General features: G+C 35.5%; 1 protein-coding gene across 1 annotated transcript in view; it reads left to right on the forward strand.

Moving 5' to 3' along the window:
• The first annotated feature begins 18,988 nt into the window (after positions 1-18,988).
• The window catches only part of lov (BTB/POZ domain-containing jim lovell protein), a 514,518-nt gene continuing 509,233 nt past the window's right edge, over positions 18,989-24,273 (forward strand). Inside the window, exon 1 of the mRNA XM_072538478.1 lies at positions 18,989-19,169. The gene's annotated coding sequence lies outside the window, so the exon portion shown is untranslated. The remainder of the gene's footprint in view (positions 19,170-24,273) is intronic.

The raw sequence follows: 24,273 nt of genomic DNA on the forward strand, positions 1-24,273 counted from the left end.
TTTAAAATAACGATACAAGAGCTTATTACATATTACAGCATATTTAAAAACAAAACACATTAAATGATTTCGATGAAAACATTTCGGCTCGTTTGAGAAATGTACCTGATTAAGTCGTAGAAAAATCGCATTATCATACTGCTTGTATGCTTACATTTTATAAGAAAAGAACTGAAAAAAGTGACGCTCAGTATGTGAAATCACTAAGAATTTTATTAATTATCTTCCTACTTTATATATAAGATTTTCTATAACATATATATAATTAGAATTTAATTAATTAACTGTTTTAATAAAAAAATTGCATCAGTGTTATTTTTTAGATAAAGTCCCCTGTAACTCTAAATTACTGGCATCGCAACTTGTTACATGAGCGGTAGCGTGGGATACACGTGTGGCCTAGCATAAATCAGGTCTAAAGTATATATGTATATTCAATTGCCATTTTAATATAAACAAAGTTCGTTTTTATAAAATATTTATTAAAAAACCATATGTTTTGTTAATAACGAATAAATACATTTCAAAAATTAAAGTTGGATAGTATGGTAACCAGGGCTCTGATTCTAATTGAGATTTCGACTCAAAACATGTCGAAATTAATATGGCGACGTCGAAATGCGACTTTGCGAACCTTGTGGATTTCAGCTGAACTAACTAAACGACGTCACTAATTTTCGACTTATCGAAATTAATTTCAACTTCAAGAAAGTGGTTGAAATTTCATTTCGAGTCGAAATTAATCTGACATGACTGACTGGACTGGGAGAAGTGAACTTAGGTTCAGTTTAGGTAGGCGGTGTTTTGATCCTTGCAAGGAAAACTGAGGCAAAAAGTATTAATATGGCTGTGTTTTACGGACATTTGCTAGTTTTGGATTAACTAGAGAGGATAGATAGCCGACGCTCATAACGGAGGATAAGAAGAATGTTACGGGATACTCAAAATTCTTTTTCACTAAGTGATGCTCAATTTAGGCAGCAATTTCGGCTTAATAAACAAGCTGCAAATTATTTAATAAGGGTATTAGAACCATATTTGGAAGAAGGTGTTTATGCCTCTAGGATACCCAAAATGTTTAGGGTTAGTATTACTAAGCTGCAGTAAATTTAAAAATATATTAGAATATAACCACTAAGTCAAATCTTAGTGGTTATAACTTAAGGATCTCCCACATCGCCTTTTTTTTCTTGCCATCTTTTCTTTCAATTCAAAATATAATTGAGAATGGCCACTATTTATGATTTAACAACTCAAACAAGAAAAAAAAGACGTTCACGTAACGTAAACAAAACAAACATTCAACAAGCGTAGTGCAGCCAATAAACAACAGGGCCAACCCAAATTTTCAGCAGTGTCAAAATGATAAAGTAAATATCCCCAGTTTTAACTACAATCGAAATGAATGAGAATCGCTAGCGATTGCGACTGTCATGGCGTAGTCGCTTTTAAATTTCGACATCGAAATGAAATAGAATCAGAGCCCAGATTGTTTATCTTCTTCTGTTGCGCATTTTAAGCAGACGATTGATGATTTTTTCTGATGTTCTTTGCAGTTTCAGTTATTGCAGAGGAAACAATAGTCTTTGTTCTTTTGTCTCTTTTTCGGGGACATATGTAGTATCGACCATTTTTTGTTTTGGTTCTGTTTGGTCGAGATGTAATTTCTGCAGAAACCGAAGCTTCTTTCAAGTGTTCTTTTGTTCACGGGGTCGATGTATAACATCGACCCCAAACTTATAATAATTTTAGTCCACTGTCATTTTAGTCCACTGTATTGTTTTGCCACTATCTTTGAATATGCTGTTATCTGTATGGATTGTGGATAGGACAAGGATATTTTCTTCGTCCTTGGGACAAAAAATACAAGCGTGCAGTCGTTATGAAATTCAAACTGACTACTGAAGTTTGGTCTCTCGCTGATGTTTATGAATTCTATAGGTATCTTCAGTATTTTTTTCTTTACTGTTCCGAGCATAGATAGCTTGAATTCATTCTTTAGTTGTATTGCTAGTGAGAAGTTATATTTCGAGGTTCACAGTAAACATGTTACTTAAGTCAACTAATGCGAAAACTTTGAAGTCGTTTTTAGTAGGCTTTGAAAATATTTGTTGCTCAAAAGAACATCAAACTCTGAAACTTACAAGTTGTTTGTCAATTGTAAGATCAAGTCTACGTATTACTGATTTCTGTCAGTGTCCTATGAATATCTTATAAATATCTTGTATTGCTGCCAACTTATCGGTTTCTCTTCGCTCCTGATGACTATTGACATCATCAAAGCTTAGGCAACGTAGAATAAATCGAAACAAATTGTAAGACATCGTGCAATGTATGGCATCCAACCCAGTACCGTCTGTTCCCCAAAAATATGTTGTTTTGTCTGTCTGTTTAGCTAACTTCTAGAAGTTATAATATTCCTTCGCTCCTGACGACTATTAACATCATCAAAGCATAGGCAACGTAAAAGCAATCGAAACCGATTGTAAGACATCCTGCAATATATGACATCTATCTTAGTACCGTCTGTCCTCCAAAAATCTGTTGTTTTATCTGCCTGAAGGTATAACATTCCAAATAGAGCTCTTATTTCACACTGATCAGTTTGTTTAGCATCTCCTTCACGATTTTACTTGGCCTTAACATTTCCAATTTATATATTTATAAGAATCAGTTACCATTTCTACATTGTAGCTAATAAAAATTTTAAAACATTATGATATTGTTTTGGCATTTGCTGGATCATCTATGTGTCTAGGTCTTTTTTCAAATATATTATATACTGTTACGAACATGCTTTCGAGATGGCCCAGGTAACGGTTGCATTGCATCTCTAATACCCTTCCAGAAGCGTCTCAAATGATCGAAGAAACTTCTCAAATTATTAAAGAAACAGCCAGACAAAACGACGAGAAATTCGAAAGCATGTTCGTAACACTGCTCCCCTCTTAAATCTGACCGTCCCGATCAGCAACTCTATATGTAGACACAGGATGGCGGAATCTACAGGACTCTCCAGCTCTGCATGAACCCTTTAGAAAGAAATAACAGTCTACTGACTTTGAAGGATACGATTTCATCGGGTTAATGCAACACACAGTAATTCGAACCGCTCGTTTTATTTAATCACGCCACAGTGGTGTCACGGTGTGAGGATAATTGATTTATTTAAATATAAATTCAGCAGTGACTTTTGAAAAAGACTTTTTAACATTTTAAAAAGTACGCGTGCCTGACCAAAGATGCTGCTAGTAGAACTGTCAGTAAAACAGTTGCGTGAGCAGCTAGAAGAACGCGATGAAGACTGCAGTGGGTCCAAGAAGATACTCCAAGAACGACTGAAGACTGTGCTTAACAAGAATGGAGAAGACCCAGAGACATTCCAGTTTCAATCAACAGAAGAAGCAGTTTTAACGAAAATAATTGATGGAAAATTTGAGAGTGTCTCGAAAAAAATTGAAGAATCTTCTAAAAGAGATGATAATAAATTAGAGAATGTTCCCAAAAGATTCGATGAAACATTCGAAAATGTATTTAGAAGATTCGACGAGACTTCACAAATAATTAAAGAAATATGTATTCAAAACAATGAGAAATTTGAAGAAGTCTCAAGAACATTTGATAAGATACAGAAAAATGTTAACGATAAGATAGAAGACGTAGAAGAGAAGATCAAACAATTAGAGACCATGATAACTAACACAAAAGTGCTACCACCAGTTAATACAATAGCCTTAGATCCGGTAGTGAAAGAAGAATCACCCAGAGACGAAACGACACATAATATGAGATTCAAATTGCCACCATTTGATGGAAAGTCTTCTTGGTCCATATACCTTAGACAATTTGAAGCTATTGCGACAGCCAATCATTGGACAGAACAAGAAAAAGCTGTTTCCTTGACTGCTGCTTTACGAGGTGATGCTGCAGATATCCTAAGATCGATTCCTAAGGGTCAAGAAAAATGTTACCAGACCTTGTTTACCCGACTAGACAAACGTTATGGAGATGCCCATCTACAGCAAGTCTACAAAGCGCAACTAAGAAGTAGAATTCAACGAGCAAGTGAAAATTTGCAAGAGTTTGAAGCAGATGTTGCTCGTATAGTGCGGTTGGCTTATCCGGAGGTACCAGACAACATTTTAGAAGAAATTGCTGTAGATACCTTCGTCAATGGGTTAAAAGAAAGCGAATTACAGAAAGCTTTACGACTAGCAAGACCGAAAGTTCTAGATGAAGCGCTCGCTATTGCCTTGGAACATGAAACAGCTAGTCAAACTTCACGGAGTCATCGAGTAAGAACCATTGAAGAAGGCGACGAACCAAGCGATGAACGTCTGGAAGAAATGGTACGAAAAGTAGTTCGTAACACGATGCCGAAGAGACGCGAGCCCAGATGTTGGAATTGCGGTGACTTAGGTCATATTCGCCGTAATTGCAAGAAAATGATACAACAGTCGGAAAACTAGAACGGGTCGACAACAAGGGGCAACTGCCGACCTCGAGAAACACAGCCCCCATAGTAACTGTGAACATTACGTCCTCAGGTGGAATTCATAGCTTGTACATAGAGGGTCGTATCAATAATAAAAGTAGATCGTTTTTGGTAGATACAGGTGCAACGAGAACTATTGCACGGCCAGAAGTAGTACGAGGCCATCTTAAATTATTGCCTGCAACAGTAAAGCTTAGAACAGCAACTGGTGAGATAATTAATACATATGGCGAGGCTAATATGTCAGTATCCATTGGCCAGACCACAGTGAAACATACAGTATTAATTGCAGAGATCTCCGATGAGTTCATATTGGGGATGGATTTACTAAGGAAAGTTGGGGCTGTATTGAATGTCAAAGATGGAGTTCTCGAGATCAGTGGTGAAGAGTTGCCGTTTCATGAAGACAAAGAAGATGTTATCAGCTTAATAACTACTTGTGACGTAACAATACCCGGTAATAGTGAGAAAATTTTGATGACCAGACCTGATGGTTACTGCCGAGAGGGAAGTTTAAGGATGGTCGAAGATGTGAATAATGCCGAGTTCCTAACGGCAAAAGCTTTGGTGAGAATTCGAGATGTCGTTCCTGTAAGAGTTATGAATTTAAAGGGAACTGCTATTAAGTTAAGTAAAAGAACTTTGATCGGACAGTGTGTTCCCGTGGCTTCGATTTGTTCCATAAATACTAATGAGAAACCGTCGAAATCTAAGTATCCAAAGGAGCTTGTTGAGACGATGATTAAAACGTGCCAAGATCTTGATGATGAACGAACTAAAAAAGTGAAGTCTATGCTGATAGAATTTCAAGATGTTTTTGCCATGGATAAGAAGGATAATGGCAAAACAAGCATAGTAAAGCATAAAATTAATACCGGAGACGCTCAGCCAATCAGACAACAACCTAGACGACTTCCATTTGCGAAAAGAGATGAAGCCGAAGACATCATCAAAGATATGAACAAACAAGGGGTAATTGAACCATCAAACAGTCCATGGACATCACCAGTAGTCCTAGTAAAGAAGAAAGATAGTTCAACACGTTTTTGTATTGACTACCGACAGCTCAATGCAGTAACTAAAAAAGATAGTTATCCTTTGCCCAGAATAGACGATACTTTGGATACACTTTCTGGTTCTCGTTGGTTCTCCACACTCGATCTGAAAAGTGGATATTGGCAAGTAGACATGGAGCCAGCTGATCGTGAAAAAACCGCATTCTCCATAGGATCAGGGCTTTGGCAGTTCACAGTTATGCCCTTTGGTTTATGTAATGCTCCGGCCACATTTGAAAGATTAATGGATGCAGTTTTAAGAGGTCTAACATGGAAAACATGCCTGGTTTATTTGGATGATGTAATTGTAGTTGGAAGATCCTTCGATGAACATGCCAATAATCTATCAGAAGTCTTTCAACGATTGCGGGCAGCGAATCTGAAGTTGAGTCCGAAGAAATGTCACTTGTTTCGACGAGAAGTGAAGTACTTGGGACATATTGTAGCAAGTAATGGTGTAACAGCTGATCCTGAAAAACTTGCAGCAATTAAGGATTGGCCAATACCAAGAGATAAACACGAAATTAGAAGTTTTCTTGGCCTATGTACATATTACCGCCGTTTTGTCAAAGGATTTGCCAATATCTCCAAGCCATTAACAAAGTTGACAGAAGAAGGCAAAGAATATACATGGAGCGAAGAGTGTCAAAGAGCTTTTGAACACTTACAAGTGGCTCTGATCAGCGCACCGATTTTAAGCTACCCTAGACAGGCAGGAAAATTTGTGTTGGACACCGATGCAAGCAACAGTGCAATAGGAGCTGTTCTTTCCCAAATCCAAGATGGGCAGGAGAAAGTCATCGCTTACTTTAGCAAAGTCTTGTCAAAACCAGAAAGAAACTATTGCGTTACCAGAAGAGAATTGCTAGGCGTAGTGAAGGCTTGTGAGCATTTCCATAAATACTTGTATGGCAGAAAGTTTCTCCTTCGCACGGATCACGCTGCTCTAAAATGGCTCCTACAATTTCGTAATCCAGAGGGCCAGATGGCAAGATGGTTAGAACGATTACAAGAATATGATTACGAGATCGAACACAGGGCTGGCAGAGTTCATTCCAATGCTGATGCCCTTTCGAGACGACCGTGCAGTGCAAATTGTAATCACTGTCTTAAATTAGAAGAACGACTTTGCCCCGTGAGACGAACCACCGTCATTAATGAGCAATGGCAGCCTCAACAGCTACAAGACGCTCAAGCAGATGATCCATGTATAAAAAGAGTATTGGATTGGATGCGTCGAAGTGAGAGACCTTCTTGGCAAGACATTAGTGCATGTAGTCCAGAAGTCAAGTGTTACTGGAGCCAATGGAATTGCCTAGTGCTGAAAGATGATCTTCTGTATAGAACCTTTGAGAACGATGATGGTACAGAAACTAAGCTTCAGTTAATTGTACCTAAAAGTAAAGTGTCAGAAGTATTGCGTCAGTTGCATGACGGTGCATCAGGTGGACACTTTGGTATCACGAAGACTCTGCAAAAGGTTCGAGAACGGTTCTATTGGGTGAACTGTAAAGATGATGTAAGAAGATGGTGCCGGAAATGTGAACTGTGTGCAACCAGTAATGGTCCAGCTGGTAAAAAGAGGGCACCCATGAGACAGTACAATGTTGGTAGTCCTATGGAAAGAGTAGCAATCGACATTGCAGGTCCACTTCCAGAGACAAATGATGGAAATAAATATATCCTGGTAGCCATGGATTATTTTACGAAATGGACTGAGGCCTATGCGATACCAAATCAAGAAGCTGCTACCGTTGCAGAGGTACTTGTTAAAGAATTCTTTAGCCGATTTGGTGTTCCTTTGGAGATCCACTCCGACCAAGGGCGAAACTTCGAGTCAACCCTTTTCCAAAACGTCTGTAAATTGATTGGTGTCAATAAGACCAGAACGACACCCCTGCATCCTCAATCAGATGGAATGGTCGAGAGAATGAACCGAACAATGGGTAAACACCTGTCCAAAGTTGTATCGGAACATCAAAGAGATTGGGACCAGCACATTCATTTATTCCTAATGGCCTACCGCTCGGCCGTGAATGAAACTACAGGCCAGACTCCAACCTGCCTGATGTTAGGTCGTGAAGTTCGTTTACCCTGCGACCTAGAGTTTGGCTGCAGACCTTCCGAAGAACATGTTGCAAGCGAAGATTATGTCGACCGCCTGAAGTTAAGAATGAACAACATTCATGAACTTGCCCGACAACACATCCAGATAGCCAGTGACAGAATGAAAGATCAATATGATTCTCGATGCAAGAGTGAAAGCTATGAAGTAGGTGATCTTGTTTGGCTTTATAATCCGCAACGTCGTCGAGGCTTGTCTCCCAAACTGCAAAGACAATGGGAAGGTCCATATGAAATTAAAAAGAAAATAAATGACGTAATATACCGAATTAAGAAGTTGCCGAAAGGTAAACCAAAAGTAGTTCACATAAATCGTCTTGCACCATATGCTGGCTCAAATGAAACAGAAGAAGCACGAACCCTTCAACATGAGATCAAAGATGACCGGCGACCAAGCTTTAATGAATTTATGTCAAATTACGCAGAGAGAAAGAGTGCTAGATTCGGCGTGACCAGAGAAGTTCAGCAGGATCTTTTTAGGGTTCCGCATAACGTCTCTCTAGCCCACTGTGTTGCCCAAGATCTTGAGATGACTAAAGGAATCTCATCTGTATTTTATAAGAAATTCGGTCGTTTGGACGAGTTAAAAAACCAGCAGCCTAAAGTTGGAAGAGTACTGAGATTAGAAGATGGTTCTCGATCTTTGCTGTATATGGTGACCAGGAAGTCGTATACAGACAGGGCAAGCTACGAGGATATATGGCGTGCTCTAACTAATTTGAAGAAAATTGTGTGCAATTACGACATCAAGAATTTGGCCTTACCCAAGATAGGTCATGCACTAGATAATCTGGACTGGAAGATTGTCAGAAGCATGCTTGAAGTGATCTTCCGAGAAACCGGCGTACGAATTACTGTGTGTTGCATTAACCCGATGAAATCGTATCCTTCAAAGTCAGTAGACTGTTATTTCTTTCTAAAGGGTTCATGCAGAGCTGGAGAGTCCTGTAGATTCCGCCATCCTGTGTCTACATATAGAGTTGCTGATCGGGACGGTCAGATTTAAGAGGGGAGCAGTGTTACGAACATGCTTTCGAGATGGCCCAGGTAACGGTTGCATTGCATCTCTAATACCCTTCCAGAAGCGTCTCCGTGTATCGAGTGCGAGAGAGAATAACCGGTCACGTAGGCGAGAGGTGGGACAACGCCAGAATATTCTCGAACTTAGTAACTGTAGTATATATAGGTAACAATGTTAGAAGTAGGGGCAGTTGATAAGAGAGTACCGAACTGTAAACTATAAATAAATATATGTATATAAATTCGAACCGCTCGTTTTATTTAATCACGCCACAATACTTTATTTCTTGCTTGTAGTGGACAATTTTTTCTCTAGCGTGTTGTACAGTATTTCCCAACACAACATCGTTCATCATCGTTGTAACATCCTATAACTTTCTCGACAATATCCTCCTTCACAGCATCTTCTTCTGAATTAGTGTTGTGAACACTTATCGAGCAAAAATCTCCATCATCTTCATCTGGATCTGCTACTCCAAGTACGTTTTTCTCTTGAGTAGACTGCCCGGAAGTTTACCCAGTTTTGCATATTTTTTGCAATTTCATAGTACCGTATGTATATTTTTTAAACTATCAGAAAGTAAATCTTTTAACGAACAAAATATACACACCGACTTTTTTAAACTGCAGATATTTTGACGTGAGAATTTTCGATTGAAAATAAGGATGCTTTTTCGATATTAAATCAAAATCAGGGGAAAAAATAAATATTCTAAATAAAAAAAAAATACAGTTTGTTTGGGACATAAAAAGGTAAGTTTTTTTTGTGGAAGATAAAAAAAAACCACAAACTCGATTATTTAAAATTTTCGCTTAAACTTTGAAGTTATGTGAGAAAACTGTAAATACAAAAGTTACCGTAGAACGGGGTGACTTTGTTAATTTTTTTTATATTTTCTTACGTAACTTTTGAATGGGTGATCCCAAAAATGTGGAAAAATGTCCATTGGGATGCATCTTATGTTTATGTAATTTATACTGTTAGTATTTATATATCTTTAAATTGAGGATTTTCTCAAAAAAAAATAAGTAAAGGTATATCAAAATCACCCATTGATATGGGGTCACTTTGATACCCTATTTTAAAATAGCTTGGACGATGCATAAAAGCTGTAATGGTGTCAATGTCAACCCATTTTTAAATCGATCAAGCCAATTTTTAGATATTTCAATTTTAATTTTTGGGGTGACTTTGACAGCTGCTATAGGCACAATAATTAGTATATAATAAATAATTTTACAGGTAGCTAATACTTTATTCAGGTAAAAAACATTTTAGCAAATTAGTAAAACAGTATAAAATAGTAAAAAAAGCCAAAAGAATGTATTTTGAACGGAAACAAAATCAAAGTTATTTTTCTTTAACATCAACTCTGCCAGGAAATGTACATGTAGTTGCTGTTTCATTTGTTTCAACCGATGGGGTCTTCAGAATTGCTAAGATATCATCGAAAGGAGCGTTAAAAACGTCGGTCTCCACAACTTTAAAATGTTTATGGGTCTCATCCAGTGATTTAAGTCCAATGAGTTCGTATTCGTCAAAAGGTAATTTCTTGTATCCTTCCGGCATATACGTAATTTTTACATTTTTGTTTACCTGACATAATTTTTACAAGCACGTAAGTTCCAACATTCAATTCAGCAAGGGAGGGTTTTGTATTCATCTCATCTGCATATGATTGGTCCTCCACAGAATCTTCATTTTCAATTTCATTTTCGCTTTCACTATTATAGCTGTTTAACTCGCTATCGGAGGAGCTGTCATCTGCCGTTATATGTCGACTTACACTTTTACCAGGTTGGATATGAAGTTCCTTTTTACTTTGCCGTTTAGTAACTTCTATCTCGGACTTCTTATTCATCAGATAGTCTGTGACGCTGTCGTTAATCAGAGGTTCTACATAATCAACATCATGGTTGATTGGTGTAATCTTACTCAAGACTTTATTTGGATCGAAAGGGACCATGCCACAAGCCTCGAACCCATTCTTCAAAACTCTCTTAATTGCACTTTTTTCACAATCTCCACATTTGTACTCAGTTTTTGCAATTGTCTGATCCATTAATTCCAAGCATTTTTTTAATAACGACGGAAATTGATCTTTAGGTACACCAGTAATTTTTGGGTGTCGCAATTTAAATTCCGTCAAAACTTTTCGCCAAGAGACTTTCATGGGTTTAAAAAAAGACACATCCAAAGGCTGGCATGTTTGTTGAATTACTGGGAAGGCACGCAAATTCAATATTGTGCAATTCACACAATTCTAAAACATGATCTGAAAAGTGAGACGCCAAGTTGTCGCCGATCATAACTTTTTTACCTTCCAGCCGTCTTGCGTGGGGTAATAATATGGTCTCAAACCAGTCTGTAAAACAAGTTACCTCCATCCACCCATTTTTTGTTCGGTTATATCTAGCTCCTCTTGCGCAACATCCACTACTACAACAAGGAGAGCCCTGTGGACCTCCTAATGTCCATGCATCCCACATATGTTCGCTGCGATATATTATATAAGGAGGGAGTAGTGTACCATCAGCAGCACCGCACATCATTATTGATGTGGCGGCTTAACTATGATTAGTGATTTGTTCTGGATATTTGGTCCCTCTTCTATAAAGCAATCTTCTTTTCCCCGGATCATCACTAACGTTGGTTTCATCGTAATTGAAAACGTGTGATGGAGGGCAATTTGAGAGAGTTGTTCTTAAATTATTGAAATATGATTCTATCGTTTCTTTTGTGACACCTGCCCGAGCTCTAGTAATGTTAGACGCAAGTCGTTCAGAGATTTGCTGACTATGTCTCTCTAAAAAAAGTTTTACCCAGTCGTTACCAGGACTTACCCCGTTTTTAAATTTAGAGATAATTCTTCCAGTTCTTTCTAAATAACTCTTAGTGAAAAGTTGTACATCTAGCGTCGATAATGGAAATCCCCAATCTGCACATTTGACAATGCAGGACACGATTGATTTTTCCTCCAGCTCCGTCAACGCAGTTTGGTCCCCTGGCTTCTTCACATGCTTCCCTTTGTATTTATTATATAAAGTACCATACGGAATTTTAAATCTTTCTGAAGCGGCTTTAACAGACAAGTTTCCGTTTACTATTTGAAGCAGAGCATGTTCAAGAGTTTCGTCAGAGAAGTTCTTGTAGCTTTTTGATACCAACTTTCGTTTATAAACTCGCGGCATTTTTTCTTTTCATGCAGATAATGACGAAATCCTGAAAATAATTAACGGTTTGATGTTTCATTAAGCAAACTATAAAAAAAATAAAGTATCAAAGTCACCCCGAAAAATGTATCAAAGTGACCCCGGATAAGAAATCATTCAATTTTATGGAGTAGTTACGGAAATAAGTTAGGTTAAATATTTTAAAATAGTGACAACTAGACCTACATTAAGGCAACATACACAAAATTACCTGCAATTCTATTGTAAGAGCTGTATGTTTAAATTTAGTAACACAATATAAAATCTTCAAATTCAAACAAAAACTTCAATGGTGAATTTACAACCGTATACTTTTGATATTGGCCACAAACACCTTCTGTTATAGTGAATCAACATGTGCACTGAAATCAAGTTCAGACAACCACCATAACGGACGAAACATTTGGGTTGTATACTATCTTGAAACAAAATATTCATGTTTTATCAAAGTCACCTTATAGAATCAAAGTCACCCCATTCTGCGGTAAATATCTTTTTATTACCTACAACAATACTATTTACCTTTTTTTCATAAGATTTGTAGTTTTGCCGTAAATCGTGATAAACAATTTTTTAGCATTAAAACTCACCTACCTACCCCATCCCGAAGTCAGATCGCAGGTTAATTATTTTTTCTTTTATTTTTTTGTATATTTTCTTTCTGTTTCAATTGATTTCACTCAGTCACTTTTTTTTTTGTCTCGGCCCTATTGTCCCTGGTCTATATGTACTTATTAATATTTTTCTATTATTCATCATCGTTAGATTCCGTCAACAGGTTCTAAACAGGTTAAAATTGGTTCCTACTAATCATACTATAATTTGAAAATAAAACAGTACGAGCTAGAACTGTCACAAAATTTTATAGTTTCGATTAATTTAAAAAAAAAATAATATTATTACGTTGTTTTTGTCCTTAAATCTATCAATAATATATTAAATTTTTCGAATTTTACTGCAAAAACACAACAAAACCATTATCAATCAACAAATAACCGATCTGTATGTACAGTTATAATTGAAAGAATCTATTGAACTGGAGCATTTATTCCTAATTTGCGGTCTTCTGTCTTTTTTCATAGAAAGTGTAATAATATGATTCTTATTTACTTCAACTGTTTTCAAACGCTTAATTTCCTGTCCGAGGTTTTTCTGTTCACAACTTGTAAAGAATACAATTGTCATTGATAGTTTAAGTCTAGCCAAATGGGTAGATTTTAACAATAGGAAATAATTTGCATTAACAATATTTTTATCTCCTTGGGTTAGTATTACCTATTATATACTACGTCATGTGGAAATTAAACCTAAATTAAATATAAATTATTTGAATTTAAAATAATTTATATTTGATGCTTAGATTTTTCCTTTTTTTTTGTCATCCATCTTTTTCTGTTTGATTTTCTTCATTCGTTTCCAATTTGTTCTATATTCTTTTATTTTCTTATCGATCGATTAGATATTTATACTGTGCCGGGGTAGTGGGTGGTTGAGTATGCACTTTTATGTCCCCTCAGTACCTTGATGTTCTTTTTTATATATTTTGGTGCGTGGAATCGATTTTTCGAGAATACCAGGCTGAAAACCCGTCAGATAATTTGTTATTAACCAGTTAATTATTTAAATAATTGTATCTTCTAAACAATTAGGGATATTTACTTTTGTACTTTCATATGATTGTTAGAACTCGAGTTTTAACCTGAGTTTTCGTGAAAAACAATTGCAAAATAGGCATTCGATGGAGCTTTTCCAAGTATAACTCGGCTTTTATACGTGCAATTAACTTTCAAGGCATCCTCATTTTAAAGGTAATTGTTTCAGCTTTAAAACAAACTTTGCAAAATTACTTTATCTGTATTAATAAAAGAGTTATAAGAATTGAATATTAAAAATTTTACTAAAAAGTTTATTAAAGCGAACTATTTTGCTTATAACAGACTTAAACAAAATTAAGCTATAAACTTAAAAATATCATTTTAAGCTTTGGTAAATGGTTCTATGTTAATTTTTGACCAAGATATGGAACTTTTAATAACGCGCTCTGAGATGCACGGTCAGCTCTTAGCGAATAAAAACCAATACATACATAGTCATAGTAGTCTACGAGCAGATGTAATGAGGGCTTTCAACCAACTAAGAAACAAAAAATCCCCAGGAATCGTTTACAGTCCTGCTACATATGAATGACCAATGAACTTTCTACTTTCAGAGATAGCTGATATCAGAGACAGATAATAGAAAAAGCAAGAGAACACAACATACCAATGCTATTCTGTTTCGTATATTGTAACGTAATATTTTGCCTAACACATAGGGTATTACAATGGGAGGTTGAAAATTGGGACAGAAATTATTGGGGGTGAAAATAGGGCAAGCTAAATATACGATACTTATGCGAACGGCACTCAGGGTTTGTCTGGAGGGATGGGTCGTGGATAGGTTGAATGGCAATGGAGTTGGATTGGGGCTACAAAACTACAAAAACTACAAAAATGATACAAAGGGGTACCCACATAAGTCTCTTGGAACAAATGGGCAAAAAAACAACAACAGGAAGGACCTCTAGCAATTTAAAATGGACGCCGCTTCGGGGTGCCAAATTATAACGATTACAACAACTAGTTGTAACATTTGAAATAATTATTAGAAATACAAAAATGGTTAGGAAACTTTTCTAAAATAAAAAGGCAAAATGGTTAAGGGAAATAAATTAAACATTTATTACTGTCTTAGCACAAACAGTTACAAAATACAGAAGGCACAAAAAAAATAATATATTAATAGTTACAGAGATTTATACCAAAATAATAAAGAAGAAAAAACTTGCATATGTCCTATTCATTTACAAACTCTGTTACTACAAAACTTACAAATGTTACTGGGCTATAAACTGTAGAAAATAAAAATTGTTATTAAAAAAATGTCTGTCTTTACTTTGAAATGAAACACAAAAAGTTACTTGGATTTTCACTAAACTACTTTAAATTTTCTGTTATCTGGATTTCACTGGAATTTATGGGGGTACAACTGGGCTTCACTGGAATTTCTGGGGGTAGAAACTGGACTTAAACTCTCTTCGTAACGAACACACGAACAAATTCATCTCCAATCTGCCAAAAAGCCTGGGATGACAACTAGGGAGAAACAAAACGAGGATGGAAACAACGATTTTTCCAAACCTTACTTAAACTGCAACTACACATTGAACATATTAAACTGCTACTATTAACTTTACATATTTTCCAAAAAAAGACGAAGGACGAAGATATTACAAATTCGATGAAAAATTTGGACACACGGCAAAATCTTCTCAGCCTCTAAATGGATGTTTATTTCAAAAGCAGTACCGAGCGGCTTTCGATCAAAGAAAAATATCAAAGAATTAGGCGTTCGTGGTATAAACAAACTCCAAAAGTATGTTTACATTAACGCGCGACGCAAAAGGATTGAAAATACATTTTAGGTATTTTAACTCGTACGAAAGTAAAGAGAAATACACTAAAATTATTCTTCGATACTTTAGCAAATACGAGAGGATTTCAATATATTTCAATGTACATTTCAAAGAATTTGCAGATGCTACAATATTATACAAAGACTTTTGATTCGGTAAAATGGGATTCCCTCTAAAGTAGACAGGGCTGCATACTATTACCATTATTATATAACATATATTCCATAATATATCATGAGAAAAGTAGTAGACGAATGAATTTGAGGAATATGCGGAATACCTACCTACAGCCTACCTCAAGTTTATTTGTACCTCTCCTTTGCAGTATCTATACTGACGACTTGCCACATCATCGTGGAAAAAGACGTTTTATTTTTGCTGACGGTACAGCGCTGACTGCTCAAGGTTTTGAAGAAGTAGAAAGTAAATTGTCGGATGCATTAGAGGGAGAGATTACTAAGACAAATATTCGCTAAGACTAAACCCTAGGAAAACGCAAGAAACATTTCTTTTTTTCTTGTTTTTCTTTTCATGTAGACATTACTCTGTAAGTTGTCGTCTGCCTCCACTACGTTGTCGTTGCATCGTTTAGTGGTCTTCCTACTGATCGTCTTTCTATTTGGGAACCGCCTCTTGCCGTCTTTACCACTCTATTTGATATCATTTGGCTTATATGATCGTTCATTTCTATTTTTCTATTTCTTAACCAGTTCTTTATATTCTCCACCTTGCATCTACGTCATATATCTGCACTTTTATCTCTGTTCCATAGTGGTTAACTATCAACTTTTTAAGTGTTTTCATCTCTGCTGTTTCCCTTTTTGTCCTCTCTGTGTTAGGTCGTGTTTCTGTCGCGTATGTCATTATTGGTCTGATGACTGTTTTGTACATTCTGCCTTTCATTTCCTTTTCGATATTTCTATTTCTCCATCTTGTTTCATTCAGGCAACCTGCGGCTCTGTTGCTCTATTCACTTGATCTTCCACCATTTGGTATCCTTTTTAATTCTTACTTTTTAATTATTTGATCCATAATCGGGTTGAACAATAGAGGACATAGGGAATCTCCCTGTCTTATCCAATTGCCAGTTCTAATATTATTTTTCGACTACACGCTGTATATTATCTCTTGCACGGGTTGCCACTATGCCTGTCACACCTGGACTGAAAGGAACCAAATGAAAAGACACATGTCACACCTTTTTTTCGTCTTTAAAGAGGGGGGATCTGAATCTTCAAAAGTCACCGCCTAACTAACCTTTGTGAAGGATTTATTCTTCATGATTTAGTCCCGGCGATAGTTCCCAAGGTACTTTAAAATGCCCTCTCGTCGATGAGTCTACGCTGAACTCCTATCTACTAAAACGGACCCTCTTCTGTCATCCCACGATCCTGAAGCAGAATGGCCGCTGTAAAACCGAGCATCACTTCCGAAGCACTACCTTCGTTTGTCTACAGACTGTCAGCAAGAAGGCTTCCTTTCCCATTTTTATTTGCGCCTGGAAGCATCTCGTCGCTCCTAGAACGGCATCAATCCCAGCCGGGCATTTACACCTTCCTTACAGTATAACTCACATATTTTAACTTACTTGTCTACCTCTTTGCATCAAAACGTATTCTCCTAAACTGACAGCATCTTTTCCTCCTACCTTTGACGTTGGTCCAAGTGTATTTATTTCTCTTCTTTCTTCTTGATCACTGCACGGATAGAACTGTGTACACTGGTCCAACCTGCTTAATTTATAATAATTCTCTCAATCATTTCTCTCGCTTTATTACTTACTCTGACTGTATCACTGTCTCTCTGGTTTATAAGATGTAGCATTATTGAATGTAGCAACAGTAAATCTTTCTGTGTTTTATTAATTTATAGGCACCGGAAATCCGCATTTCACAAATGGGTCCATACAAATAATACCTGTTCAAAACTTAAAGGCGCATTAAAAAATATAAAAAGTCTAATATATAATTGAAGGAGACAGAAAAAAGTATGGATTTAAGGTAATTTTAAATAAATTTGGGATGAACCGAAGAAATATTAGGCATTCGAGGATAAAATAATGTGCTAACTGATAACTAACAAGGAATGAAATTAAGATGGGTTATATTGTTGTTGCCTATTATAAAAACGTAAAAGAAAAAGAAGAAATGCAGGTATTTAACATTTAAGAAAACATTAGCATTTCCTTAAAATTTTTCGTGTAATTACACCGAATCAAGAACAGCAAGAGAGCGCATACAGAATGAATGTAATGAACGTTTTAAGATCTACCAAATCCACTATCTAAAACAAGGCGATGAGCTGGCTCCATCACTGTCCAATCTGCGTCTTGTATATATGTCATACGGCAACTGAATGTCGGAAGAGCCAATCTCCTAACAAACAAATCAGTACAACTCGCATTGCTGATCACATTAACCTCATATCCCGTAGAGGCGACAAAAACATATTCACGAATGAAAAGAGAAACTACGGAGATCGGAAGTATAAACATACAAAAGACAAAATCACAGACAAAAGCGAAGAGAAGGAGAAACCAAATTAAACTAGAGGGCATTAAAGAAGTAAAACGCTTCACATACTTATGAGTGGACTTACAAAAAAAGGGAATAAAATAAGCCGAAATCCAAAACGAATAGTGAAGAGCAAAACCAATAGTTCTTAAGATATGCAGATATTGATAATATTATCAATGGGCAAATCTGTACATCGGACATCAAAGATTGATGTCTATAAAACCTTATTAGACTATTGGTATGTTATATGTTATGTATGTGAGACATTACTCATTAGGATAAGCAGATATTTTTATAATCATTAATTTTACCTGTTCAAAGGTAATTAACTGTTCAAAGAAACAACAACTAATATTTTGCCTAACTCCAAAAAATGCGATGGACTGGGCATACCCTGGGATGTATAATAGCATATTGCCGAGAAGAGCTCTGAATTTTAAAATACAAAGCAACATATCAAAAGAAATGGCACGTAAAAGATGGAAGAGTGAAGTGGCAGGGAAATAATTACAGAGGGCCAAGGCTCAATTTGGTCTATAGCGCCATTGAAAAAAGAAGAAGAAGATGATGACAATAAAGACCGATAATATAAGTAATGTTAAAATTCTTATTTTTTATATTTATTCAGATTATCATTGCATCGTACAGATGTTTCTAAATTAATAAATGACTTGTTTCTCTGTTCTTTATTGACCAATCTCATAAATTTTAATTTACGAACCACTTTTGAAATAAGTGGCATTCTCAATGCAGGAATACATTAAAAGCAACACCTTACACCTCTTTTACCATTACAAAAGAGCAATAGCCTCGTTAATTATCAACCGTAAAGCACCGCAGCAATTCGCTAATTCACACACACGTCCGAAACGAAATCAAACCATGGCTCCGCCTCCTGCCTAAACCTGGTGACAAAACATCGACGTAAAAGCTTGTCAGCAGGAATATGGTACGACTGTATGAATAATCGTAGAGTACCGCGAGTAGAAGTAGGAAATTAACGACCAATGGTACCATTGAAGGCGGTCTTAGCTGTCCTGCCACCTTGATTTCTAAGCCCACTAGTTTACTATCGCTCAGGTTGTTCGCGGACGCGCACCTCCGGATCTAAGAGACTCTAGTGTGATACATTATTACCCATCCACGGCTTAAACGTGTGTGAATCTATGAACTATATGTCAATGTTAGCGTCAGTTCGGAACCTAGTGTTTTTAAACTGTTTGTTTTTGTATGTTTACGTGTAGAGTAACTTTTTTAGTTGTTTACTAGTGTGTAGCTGCTTTTTAACACTGGTATGTAGTGTTTTATAATTCTAATAATAGAAATATTTATGATGTATTAGAAATAGAACACGTATATATTGGTTTTGTTTAACGGTCTTTGATTTATTTAGAAGGGAGTATATTTCATATAGACATATTGCGGTTAAAAATAAGTTACAGTATTTGTATTTCTAGCTAAGATAAGGGCTTACAAGCCCATTAGATAATGTATTTATTTGTCTTTATATAATAATATATTTGATACTGATGCTATGGTTTGATAATTATGTTTGTTCGTGCTTTGAAAGATTTTTTCTCATTTAATGTCCTCTTGTCTGTTCCTACATTTCGAGTATTTTCGTAGTCGTTCTACTACTTTGTTTATATGGTAGTTTTACACCACTCTCCTTTTTGCCTATTCTTTAATGTTTTCTATTTTACATTTTTGTCGAGTATCCCTGTTTTTCTTTAGGTATATCCTTTTTTTTAAGTCTATCTGTTTTCAACTGAGAGCTCATTACAAATGCAAATCTTTACTAATCTAAACAGCAGGTAAAGTGGTCAAACTAAAATCATTCAAAAGAATATCCTCTCCTGTTGAAATGTAAGTTTAGATATTATTTTTTAAAAATCTTCTGTCTCGTTATCTTCTTCTTTGTCAAATTCGTTGTCCGACCCAATTGGAATGATTATAGATTGACAAAGTTTTTCAATGTGATTATCAACAGTCTACAATCTTTCTTCCTATTCTTTTACGTGGTTTACGGCATTGGTCCAGTTATCTTTCGTTGCGTTTAAATTTTCTTATTCGTCCAATTTAAAAGTTGTGATTTTGTCTGGCTAGTTTACCTTTTACTTGACCCCATGTTAACTCTATTAGATTTAGTTGACTGGTAAGGTGGCAAACGTTATCCCGTTATTCTTTTTGTTTTTGCCATTTCGTCAATGGCATATTTTTTAGACAACGATTTATGTTGCCTTGCAATTTGTAATAATTTCGTTTTAAGCGTAATCTGATCATACGGTACTGTTTTGTGTTGGAGTCAGTAAATAATATACACCGTTTTCTATGAGACCGTCGGTAACTTTTCCACAGATTTTGAGTGATAGCTGACGTAATCGAAAACAATGACAGCATTATTTGGTAGCAAATTCAATACCTGAGAAAAGTAATCCTTAAAAACTTAGGAGTTCTTTTCTTCGTGGTAATCTTTAGAGGACTTTAAAACGAACTCGAATGAACCATTCTTCATACAACCATGTTTGCTACCAATGTACGTGATTGTTAAACTTTGACCTGTAGGATTTCCTGCGGGAGCTTTTAAACCAGTAGAGTAATCCTTTTAAAAAGGCTTCTGGAGAACTTATAATATTTTAGTGTGATTTTCGTTTATCCAGTTTACATCTAAATAGAAAATGCATTTTCCTTCTAATATAAATCTTTTTGTCGTTCTCAAATATTACCATTGCCAACAAACAATATCTTCTGTATCTTTCAATATAGGATTTTTCTTTGATTTTCACAGCAAAGATTGACTTCTCTAAGTCAAGATTTTCATAGCTTATCTCGGTCAAAGTGAGGAAAATTACTATCTCTTATTGTCTTTAATAGTGTATCCAATGTAGGAATGTCCTTGTTTAAATATAACCAATCAACTTAACAACAAACGAAGGACGTTTCCATGAATGTCATCAATGTTGTTTTCCTTCGTGTCGATTTGGCTCTTTAATGTTTTCTTGTTTTCTTTTACTTGAAAATCTTCTTCTTTCACTAACACCTGTAATACCAGAGCAAATAGAAATTACGGTATTTACCGTTTTTGATGAAGAAGGGAGTCGTGAACATTATTAACACAATATGTAGTTTTTTTTCTTAGAGAATACGCGCCGTTTTTAAGTTTAGCAGCAACAAATTTAACCTATCTTGCCATTTTTTCGCATGGGCTGAACTGCTTACTGCTAACACGGACGGTACCAAATTCGTCACAACTTTCCCTTACTCGGTCGGCAGGTACCCCAAAGATGATTTGTCAAATTCGTCCAAAGTCATTAATAAAGGATTATTATCTAAAGATACAAAGTAGGTATTATATAAATGAAATAGTATACATACGCTTTATAAATCAAAAAAAGGTACTACATACTATTAAAAGAAAGAAGTTTTTTAGATTAGAAGAAAAAATTAAGGAGTGAAAAGAAAATACAGGTTATTTTCTTCCTTTACAAAACTCGTGCTTTCTATGTTCTTATTATTATTAGCATTAAGAGTTTTTATTTCATGGGGTATTTATATAAACAACTAAACAAATTAATGCATAACTCGTAATTTTTCAAAAGAAAACCTTATTGGTTTCAACTACATCCGTAAGTAACGGCAATAGTTTATTTCCTTGACGGTAACACTTTTCCTCTATTTGAAGATTTGGATTCGTAATGAGCTGCCAGCTGCAAACAGATAGACTTCGTAGTAGTTTTCTGGTTGTTGCTTATTGCCCTTTTGAATAATTGGATCAGCTCGAGTGTTATTTATTTTTCTGGTATTTTATTGTCTCTTATAATCTTGTTAATTAATGTTTTCAGTTGATCTGTCATTGCCGCTCCACCATATTTTAACAATTCATTTGTTATCCCAGCTTTAACTGCAATTGTTCTTTAGTTTTTCACGTTCAGTCTCAACAACTTTCTGTATTAATAAATTTTAATGAACGTACGATAATCTTAGGAGGAATTTATACTGATAGCAAATTGATTCTTTGTGGAGATTACAGCCAACGTAGTGCAATTGATGTTAGAGATAAACTTAGGTTAATTATATATTTTCCAGAAGGATCACTTCTTGCTAATGTACTGCTTGACTTTTCACAATTTACATTGACAAGTCCTTTGCAGTGACTAAAATGTGACTTGGTTCTAGTGTTTTTCCAGATGTTTAGAAACAAGTTTACTAATTGACAATTGAAAAATCTGTGGGTCGGGCAAATGTTAACAACTGTCGACCAGTTTATTTGCAATCCAAAATTCCTTGTTTGATTGTTTGATTTTTAATAATTTATCCTGGGACAGTGGTGATCTTGTAAATAACTAACCATATAGTTTTTCTAAGAAATGATCTACAATATCTAACTTAACTGTTTTCCAAAACTTCATATGATCTAAAAGAATAAAAGGCAAGCGGATGCAATTTATCCAGATTTCTAGAAACCTTTGACCGTATTGCCGTTATTTATCACTTGTAAAACGTAGGTCTTATGCATTTGATAAGGCATGTGGATCACTAGCTACCTAGAAAATAGGGTTCAATGCTGGCTCTATATTAACTTACACAGTTGTTTCCTATCTTGCCAGTCTCTTTGGATCTGATATAAATAAAATCATAACAAACTCATCCATTTTAGAATGACGGTATTAGATTTTTGTTTTGATACAGTGCAGTAACAACCGCTAATACGTATTTCGACCTTCTTAGGTCTCTTCAGAACGGTATAGTCACGGTGAATTCAGTTTCTGGTACTTCAAACGAAGTAAATAACAAAACAGGAATCGTTCACTACGAATTTTGACCAGGATGAACGGCTTGTGGAATGCAATTTTAGATTCCCTTGCCGAGTAATTTATCCAGCTGTTTGTTTCGCAAATTTTAGGAAACACAGTGGTTAAGATTTGAATTCTACTTCGCTAAGTAGAAATCGTTTGATTTCTCTTTTTGTTTCATCCATTTTAATTTTCGCAGATAATTTAAAAATGTCTAATGTGGTTGAGAAAATTAAAGATACAGAATAAATACAGATATTTTGATAATGTTTAATATAGGCCAATTTTTTTCGTATATGGGTATGAACAATTATTTTGTTCTCTTGTGCGAACTATTTAAGAATGTAATAATGTCGTATGGGATCTGCACCTTTTATACCGATATTTATTAGGCATATAGAGCGTGTACAAAAAATTTGTTGAGATGCAATGACTATAAAAAGGGTTTGGTAAGGCGTGATCATATTCTCAGAGCACTGAACCCGAATAATCTGTCTGATATCTTTAAAGTAGATTTCAGTTAATCAAATTATGAAAAAAATTAATCTATAACTTGTCCTCTTTTTTTCGCCTTCTTAATTTAGTTTATGCTTTGAAATTCAAAATATTTATTAAAGCAGTAAAAGTTTTACCTAAACAGTCTGTCTTGATGCTAAGTTTATGCAATGATATTTTTCTTATTATTGTAGGTGTATTATATTAATAAATATATATACATATATATACATATACACTTCAAAGTTTTATGTTTAAATCTTTCCTTATAAATTTTGTATTGTATACGGTTTTTTGTTCGTTAATAACTAAATTATAAAATTGATCACTTTAAATACAAAAAAACTATTTTCTAAAAAAAATCTAACACAGAGCTTTTACACAATTGTTTCTTCATTACTCTTCCTTTCTAAAGGGGGGGCTCCTTCCATCGAAGTTCTATATTAACATGGCAATTTTCACTTTATTTATGGCAGCTCTAAAAAGTTTGAGGGGGCTCAATTTAAACCATCCCCCTATATTACGCAACCAAGAGGTTCGCATTCTTCTTCTTTTGCTTTTACATACCACAACAGACTGTAGCACTCTGTATCTTAATGCTCTTATGATACATTCAAAATATTCAAGTTTTTACTTTTTAATAGTTTGAACAACTTTTTTATTTTTATTAACTCTGCGTAGGTCTTGAATATTGGAATATGATACTGGTAACTGCCTATCCAAGATACACGCAGCATTCTACGATAGCATCATCGTTCAAACCTCTATAATTTTTTTTTATTTTAAGTTTCCAGGCCTCAAAGCCGTGTAAAAACAAAGCAACGCTTTACATTTTTATTGTGTAATCATCATTATCATCCAGCCTTCTGCGTCCAAAGTTGAACATAAGCCTCCCCTAATTTCTTCCATTTCTGTCGGTGTTGAGCTTCCTGCAGCCAATCCCCAACGATTCTTTTGACCTCGTCTGTCCACCGTGTAGGTGCTCTACTTGTGCTTCTTCTGTCAGCTGGTGATCTCCACACTGTAATTGTGGGTCCACCGCCCGTCATTCATTCTGGCCACATAGCCCGATCAGTTAGACTTCAGACATGCTATACGCTCTATGAGC

This window comes from Diabrotica undecimpunctata, chromosome 7 (genome assembly GCF_040954645.1).
Source record: "Diabrotica undecimpunctata isolate CICGRU chromosome 7, icDiaUnde3, whole genome shotgun sequence".
NCBI lineage: Eukaryota > Metazoa > Arthropoda > Insecta > Coleoptera > Chrysomelidae > Diabrotica > Diabrotica undecimpunctata.